This window comes from Prosopis cineraria, unplaced genomic scaffold, assembly GCF_029017545.1.
Source record: "Prosopis cineraria cultivar Desert tree isolate PC_DT_omini unplaced genomic scaffold, ASM2901754v1 PC1702, whole genome shotgun sequence".
Taxonomy (NCBI): domain Eukaryota; kingdom Viridiplantae; phylum Streptophyta; class Magnoliopsida; order Fabales; family Fabaceae; genus Prosopis; species Prosopis cineraria.
The window spans coordinates 1-8,423 of NW_026557027.1; the positions used below are offsets into that span (position 1 = coordinate 1).

General features: G+C 37.3%; 1 long non-coding RNA gene and 1 pseudogene across 1 annotated transcript; both read right to left on the bottom strand.

The window, feature by feature from the left end:
- Nucleotides 1-398: 398 nt before the first annotated feature.
- Nucleotides 399-4,753, bottom strand: LOC129300681 (plasma membrane ATPase-like; annotated as a pseudogene).
- Nucleotides 4,754-7,183: 2,430 nt separating this feature from the next.
- Nucleotides 7,184-7,703, bottom strand: LOC129300682 (uncharacterized). Its single transcript, XR_008590817.1, has 2 exons — nucleotides 7,449-7,703; nucleotides 7,184-7,313 (listed from the first exon to the last, which is right to left on the bottom strand). It is a non-coding gene; the product is annotated as an uncharacterized LOC129300682 (long non-coding RNA).
- Nucleotides 7,704-8,423: the final 720 nt, after the last annotated feature.

Here is an 8,423-nt window from a genome sequence, read left to right on the forward strand (position 1 = left end):
CACTTAGGACCCTAAGGAATGCAATGTTAAATCAAAATTCCTTGGTCCTCAACTGTAAATATGTTGCTCTAAGGTTCCTTGATAGTGATTTTCCCTAAAATTCGACAGAGTCAGAGAGTATCTCCTAATTTTCAAGCCGCACGTGCTGAACAAATGTCCAGCCAAGGTTATACATGGCAGCCCCCCGGGGTTTTTAAATCATCCTGGTTGACGATGAGTGTGGGTATGAAATTTTAATAAATATGGCCAAGTATATTGTGAGTACCTGCATCATCTTGAACTTTGAATGTGAAGATGATAATAAATACTGACAAAAGAAAAGAGATGTGAGTGAAAACTATATAATGACGTTATTGGGAGGCAAAATAGAAGGACCTCCGCTTCCACTGGCATGGACGTCAAAGCAAGCATGCATTTTTATAATTTGAACAAAAAGAGAAGTTACTAATCTAAAACACAGATTGACCAACCGAGACTATTTCGTGGCCATTGTATGTTTAGAAGCTGTTGTGTGGCAAGGGCAGAAGAGGTTGTCCAGAGCTCCTCACACTGTATAATGCTGCTGAAATGGTATCAATGTCAAGCCCCTTGAGCTTCACCACCACTGACTCCACATGACCCTTCAGAGTTGTAGCTCCCTAAGCCTGTATAATCCATCCAATTAAACTCCATCACGTGACTGGACTGTTTATGGAGAAGATGAAGTTGTTTTGCATGTCTTGTTAATAACAGCGGACTTAACTTTGCAACCTCGGCACGACGCTTGCTTGCTCGGCAATCTCTGAAAGCTCCCTATAGCTGCTCTTGTCATGAAAAGGGTGCTTGTTTCCGGAGGCTGAAAGACCATGCAGGTTCTCTGTGCTGCAGCCCACTGGGCTTCCCTCTCTTCTTTCCCATAGTCCTTCTTCGTAGTGAAGGCAGTCTGTTGATGGTAAAAACCAGAGTAGTGTTCATTCTCTCTGGACTGAGTCAGCGTGTGCAATTACAGTGATGGGAGTGATAGCCAACTTACCTTGTTCTCCAAGAGATTATCCCAAGCCTTCCCACTCTGAACGTAGCGGATGGAGAATTTGAGGAGATCAAGAGGGACATAAGTCACCACCACTGTAGAGCCAGATTTACACCTGCCCACCCCATCCCATTCCTTTATCCGTGCAAAGCCCAGTTAGCATAAACTGCTATGAGAGTCGCCACCTGTCAATACCGAATAAGCCATGACTTTTTAACAACAGCATTTGATAACCAGTTCGTTTGCATTGTGCTAGCTAATAATGACTTCTCCCAATCCCATACTGATCGCGAGACTAGAGTTAAGAATATTGCAGCTTCCCTGCCTTAATATAGTTTGGGTTTAAGTGCGTTTGCTTCAAAAAATGAAAGGAACCAACACGATCGGCTTTATAACGAGCTCATACTTACCAACTGAGCAATCATAAAAGCACTCAGTAGAAGAAGGCCGGGTCTTTCAACATAAGACCAGCTGCGGGACCTGGTGACAAAAATTAGGGCCTGGCTTATAATACTGACTTGAAGGTACAAGGCTGCCATCATTTCTTCTTTGCTGCCTCGTATAGACCTCACTCCGAACTTGTTCTGCAGCACAAGTTTTGGGTGCAGCTCTTAGAAACTTTGTAATAACATTCTTTTATTGGGCTAAACAAGTGTGAGTTAGAGAAACTTGTGATATCAATATTACCGGGAAAAAGTCGGTATCCTGCATGGCCAGAAAAATACTACTGTCATTAGTGCTAAGTAACTACCAAGCACATACCAGTGGCAAATATCTCCTTGAGTTTCCAGCTGTCAGGCTGCGGCGATGGCTTCACTCGATCCTTTGATATTGTCATGATTGTACCTACAAGAACGGTGATGCGAAATCAGTTAGGTTAATGACGCGGCGTGAGGATAGAGGAAGGTCAAATATATATTTCTCACCGTCATTTAGTATGGCAATAATCAGAACCATGAAGGGTGCAAATCAAACTTCCAGATTAATGCGATAAACATGAAACCAAACTGCAAAAACAAGAACAGATTGTATTAATTATATGACTTCTTTATAAAATACTTCAAAAAAAATTTCAGAGGGTCCACCAATTTTCTGCACTTACCACAATACGAATGGTGATTGACACAGCATAAATCTGCCAAATTAAGCAATGAAAATTAAGAGTTTAGATTTCAAAAAAATGTTAACATAGCATAAAAAACTGTTAAATTATGTATCAAGGGAACTAACAGTATAATTCTTCATCCTTTGGAAAATGGCCCTGCTCGTTAGCACGGCACTAATAATAACACTCAATCCAGGTTCAGTGAGAACAATGTCAGAAGCACTTCTAGCAGCATCAGTAGCATCTGCAAAGCAATTCCAATATCTCCTTCTTTAGTGCTGGGGCATCAGTGACACCATCTCCTGTCATTCCACAGATATGCTTCCTCTCTTGCAGCTTCTAACGATTTCGTATTTATGTTCGCATGTCAAACAACAATTTTTTGTGGTTAAAATGCAGGGAACTGGAAGGCAATTAGAATGAACTAATTTTGTTGATTCAATTAGCAGTCTCCGTTGAGTCATATAAAGTGGAATCCATGAACATGTAAAAAATGTTAGAAATGGTCAAAGTTGAAAAACAAATTTGGAGGCTTTAGTAATAAATTGTTTTTCTTCAGCCTTCTAAGGGAATCGGTGATTGTTTACATATAAGAAAAACAACTACCTGGAAAAACTCCAGCAATCCATCTGCCTTCGCAATCACTCATCTACCGGAAGAGCTGAAATAGAAGCATCCTTGTCTTGGCCAAGTATGAAGAAGATGGATACATGTTAGTTCCCATTCCAAGTCTTCGGCCAGTTTCTTTGGCAGGGCAAGCTGGTCCCTAAGAACAAGAACAAGAGAGATTGCAACTAATTATTAAGCTATAGAAGTTATACGAAAAGAGTATATGCTAGAAGACGAAGCTAATAGAACAAAAGACTCAGACTTAAATCTTACCGTAATCATCTTAACATTCACTCCAAGGTGAAGAGCTCTTCTGATGGTTTCAGCACTATCGTGCCTAGGAGGATCAAACAGAGGTAGCAAACCAACAAATTGCCATGGTCCACCAGAACTGTCTTTTGATTTCTCGGTTACTTCCTATATGATAGAACAAAGGAGTAGCAATAAGTGAAAAGTATTCAAGTAGAGAAGTAAAATAATTAAAAAAATAACAATGATTTAGCTCTATAACCTGTCTTGCAACACCTAGGGACCTGAGTCCACGCTCAGCAAACTTATCAATGACTGTATGAACCCTTTTCCTGACATCCTCCTTGCAGTTGCAACAGGTTCAATATCTTAAACATGAGAAGAAATTGATTAGTTCATCCATCATAAAATATCTTCGCATGGCAAAAGGGAAACCATAATTACCTGCTCAGGGGCACCTTTACTTGCTCGATGCCAATTTCCATCAGAGTCAATGTAGGTTAGAGCAGTTCTCTTGTCTACAGGTTGAATGGGAGGAAATGGACCTCTCTAATACCAGCTCGTGCCTGTTCAACTTAGATGATCAGAAAATTGACAGTAAAAGTGTTTACAAACTTTCTATTCAAAATAAGTTCCCCCCCCCCCCGGGGGATCGTTTCACTTTGTTCTTGTTTTCGAGATTTGTTGCCTGTTATACCTCCTTGGATCAGCAAGCATTCCTACGATTGCAGCATCAATGGCGTCCTGATTCTCAGTCCTAGAAGCCCTTGCTGCTAGAAGGATAACATATCCTTCTCTACACCCTTGGGAAACACCTCAATCAAGTTTCTATCGACACTAAGCTTATTTAGGGTCAGGGTTCCAGTTTTGTCACTGCAGAGGACATCCATCCCTGCCATTTCCTCAATAGCTGTCATTCGCTTTGTAATTGCACCTTGCTGAAAAGTCTGTGAGAACCAATAGCCATAGTGACAGACAACACGGTAGGCATGGCAATGGGAATTCCTCCAATTAATAGAACTAATAGATTATCAATTCCATCTCTGTACTTCCGATGCTGTATTGGGTACATGACTAATGATCTCGACAACGATTCCAAGTGCAATTGAGCAAATGCAGAAATTACCAATTGCTGTAAGGACTTTCTGAAAGTGCCCAACTTGGTTGGTGCTATCCACTAGATGAGCTGCTTTACCAAAAAAGGTGTGCACGCCAGTAGCAATGACAACTGCTTCTATCTCACCCTTTTTGACAGTTGATCCGGAAAATACTTCATCGGATGGATGCTTTGTCACAGGAAGAGACTCTCCAGTCAAGGCAGCAACTGATCAACGCTCAAGGCATCACCCTCAAGAAGACGGGCATCAGCAGGAATAATATCTCCTAACTTGATGCTGATTATGTCTCCTGGAACTAACATTGCAGCATCTTGTTCACTCCACCGACCATCTCTAAGAACCTATAATTTGTGGCCAGAGAAAATGAGCGAATGATAAGAAGATGAGCCACAATCTCTTCAATAATGCATGCATACATAAGTCTGAGGATAAGAGTATTTGACCTTGGTCTTGGGGGCTAAACCACCATCAGTGCCGCAGCAGCGTTGCCTGCATTATTTTCCTCGATAAAACTGATTGTGGAGTTAATCACCAGTAGACAAATGATACCTACGAAATCCTGCCAATCCGGAGGCCTTCCTCACCATTTGCTAAAGCTATGGCCATTATGGCAGCTGCTTCCATAACCCAAGATAGGGGGTTCCACATAAAACCCAAGAACTTCAAAATTTTGCTTTCCTGTTGATGTAGGATGTAATCATTACATGCTTCCAATGAAGCGAACCAGATACCAGGAAATATAAACACGAGGAGCAATGATGTGTTCAAGAAACATGCCTTTTTCTCTTCCAATTTGTTCGGCCCAAAAACTTGAAGCCGGTTGGCTCCCTCGTCTGATGTCAAACCTTCTCTGGAACATTTCAGTTGTTCAAACACTTCTTCAATTGGATCCGTTCCTGCTCCAAATATGTTTGTTTTAGTTAATATCGTATCTAATCAACAGGAAGAAACTCTGTTTTTCTCACTCCATATAAAGTTTTTTTAACTGATTCCATATATTAATAAAGTTGTCATTTAGTTGAAATTATATGAAATCACAATGATTTTTCAATTTTGCCCTTGATAAGATCACAATTAATATCAATGATCGAGATAGAAAAATCATACAATCTATTTTTTTTCAAAACAAAAGTAAAATTGTCTAATTATTAAAAATATCATTGAAAAAACCAAAAAAAGCTTTTAAAAAATACCCTTAATACTTCTTCGGATAGAGGGAGTATTAGTTTTTGAAGCTCAACCAATTATCTTTTTTGTGAAAGAACCTCATTTAATTTATTAACTTCCCCTATCTACATGACCTTTGCTAATACGAGAATGGATTAGGAAGTTATCCTTCAGAAGATGTCCACACAGCGCGCAACATTTCTAGAATGCTCGTAAACTTATTCGCCTTCATAGTCTATATATCATTGCTGCTGCAGAAAAAGTTGAAGAAATGTCCCCATCCATTCCTCCACCACAAAATAAGTGGACATGCTTTTCCTTTGTGGTGTAACTGCTATTAAAAGATCGAAATTAATATGTTCAGATTTTCTGCTTCTTGTATAAAGCCATTACTTATTTTAAATTTAAGATAAATTAATATTTTCGTCACAAAAACATTCCACAACTTTTTAGCAGCCAAAATTGCAGCTGGTTGGTGTTTATAACGTGAAAGTACCATTAATTTCAAAATATAAGATGTTTTAACTACAAAAATAAAACGATTTTATGATCTTACAATGTAATTTCCCTAAATAATAAGCCGTCCAGATGACTTGACGTCAGCTTAAACTCTGATCCTGAGACTAAACCGTTTCACCAATAACAAATTATTTAATTTAAACAATCTTTAATCATAGGGAAGAGGGTTCGGCTACCATAAGCGGGACTGAATTCAATTAAAGGGATCGGACCAGCAAAGGACAAGCACATAATAGTCGTGATCAGGGAGAATAAAAGGAAAGTGTTCGAAATTAAGGAAACAAATTATAACACGGGAAAACGAAAGAATAATCATCGACACATTACTATTAATATTAATTATTATTATTATTATTAACATATTAACATAATATAATAATTATAATAAGCTATACAATTAAACATTAAGGGACAAATATGGCTCATTTTGTCTGCAATGTTTAAAAAATATGAGAATTTTTTAAAATTTTTAACATACAAAAAAGGTGTCTTATAATATGACATCAACATTAAATAATGATGACGCCTTAGGAGGGAGTATTTTTCAAGTGCTAAACTAATTTCTTTTGTTAAAAAAATTAAGTAACCAAGCCACGATGTGCTAAATAAAATATTTTTTGGTCATATAAAACATAAACGATGTACTATTAATTTGGAGATTTTTCGTTAGACAAGTGCAAATCTGAGCAATTCCCGTATTAAAATTTTCCCTCAATCATCAGTGTCAGACAAGTGTCTTTGACTTAAAAAAAACATAAAGGTAGGGAACTCAAGATTCTCTATTTTTTTTAATAATAATAAAATATTACACCTATACATATCAACATACCAATACCAAAATAGTATATTGAGAAATTTTACATATAGTGTAATAAACAGTGTGGCTTATTTGTTAAATTCTTTAAGGTGGGAAAAAAGTAACTCCGAAAAAGGCGGGGCACACGCAGAAAGCGGTGAAATCCGAACTTTTTAATATTCACATGCGATCGGAGAGCGCAGGTATCTCGCACTCGCCCCAAAAAGAACACCTTACGGGAGCATTTCATCATTAATTCCCCGTCTTCTTATTGCGAAAACTGGAAAATCAAAAAGTGTAGAAGTATATTTTATAAAAATATAAATACGATAGTTGCCGATAAGCAAAGTTAGGTCCATGGGAAAAAAGAAAAAAAACTATTGACAGGAAAAAAGTGTATGAAAAAATAATGGCAAACAGTTTCTTTATTTTTACTTTTATATTTTTATTATTTTTTGGTTGAAGCGAACCTGAAACCCAGAGAAAGTGGGTCCAGTTCGCTCTGGCACTGAGAGACGAGAGGACGGAAGCAGCAGTTGCAGAAAAGGGATTTCAGCTCACGCGGCGAGATGACATGCGAAGAAAGGCTATGTATGCCATTCGCCTCAGAAAACAACAAAAAATTCGCCGTACATATAATAGTAACAATTAACAACAACAAATCGTTTCCAAAGTTCCACACCAGATTAAACTTTAAAGCACGCATCAAGACCTAAAGGCAGAAGAAATTTCACAGGAGTGCTGAGCACGTTCAATGATTTCGAAAGTACCAGAAAAGGAAAATTCGAAACCATCAGGATGAAAATCAGGAGAATAATTTGCTAGAGAAGCAGATAATTCTGTGAGGAAGCAAAGAGAGATGGAAAAAGAGAATACCAGATCGACGTTCTCGTTTTTGATCTCCTCGAGGCTGATACCTCCCATGGTGGTGGGCAGAGGTGGCAGGAAAAAGTATGGATCAAAAGCGGAGAAGAAAGAAGACTAGAGTGTAGGGTGTAATGGTCAATCACAAGTTGGGGGAGAGAGAGAAGGGAAGTAAATGCAGGGAAGAAGAGGAAGGAGAAGAGGGAGAGGATTGATAGATAACGATAGAAGAGATGAGGGGAAATGAAATGGGAGGCCGATGGTGTCCCTCCCTTTGAAGAGTGGAGAAGTGTTTATATATCTCTGCTTGCCTCGTGAGAGTACTCAACTTCCGTGCCGTCCTTTCGGATTTATGGTGACGGGTCCCACTCACCAACACTTTTTACCCTCCCTCTCTTCCACGCGCCGCCTTCTCCCTTCGGTTTTTTTTTTTAACATTATATTCACATTTTTTTATTATTATAAAAAAATAATATGATACTTTTTTTATTACTAAATGACTAGGCTAATTCTGGAGTAAAATTACATCATTTCGTTTTATTATAAAAAAATAATATGATACTTTTTTTTATTACTAAATGACTACGGTAATTTTAGAATAAAATTATACCATTTCGTTCGACCCATATGGGTCATAACATTTGACGAGAGGTTTATACCAAAAGTATCATATTGTTTTTTTTTTAATTTGGATACTATAACTTTTGGTTAATTTATTAGTTAGTTATTAGTATCATATCATATTATTAATATAATTAAATATACTTTATAATCTCAATTTTAAAAATATAAACTTAAAAAATATCATTCACTTAATATATATTTTATTTATAAAAAATATTAAAAAGATAATATAATGAAAAAATATTTTAAAAATATCATTAATAAAATTTTATTTATTAAAATATTTATATTTAAAAAAATTAGAAAATGTCTTATATAATTTAAAATTTCTCTTTTCATCTTTTTCCTCCTCTCTCCTCCCTC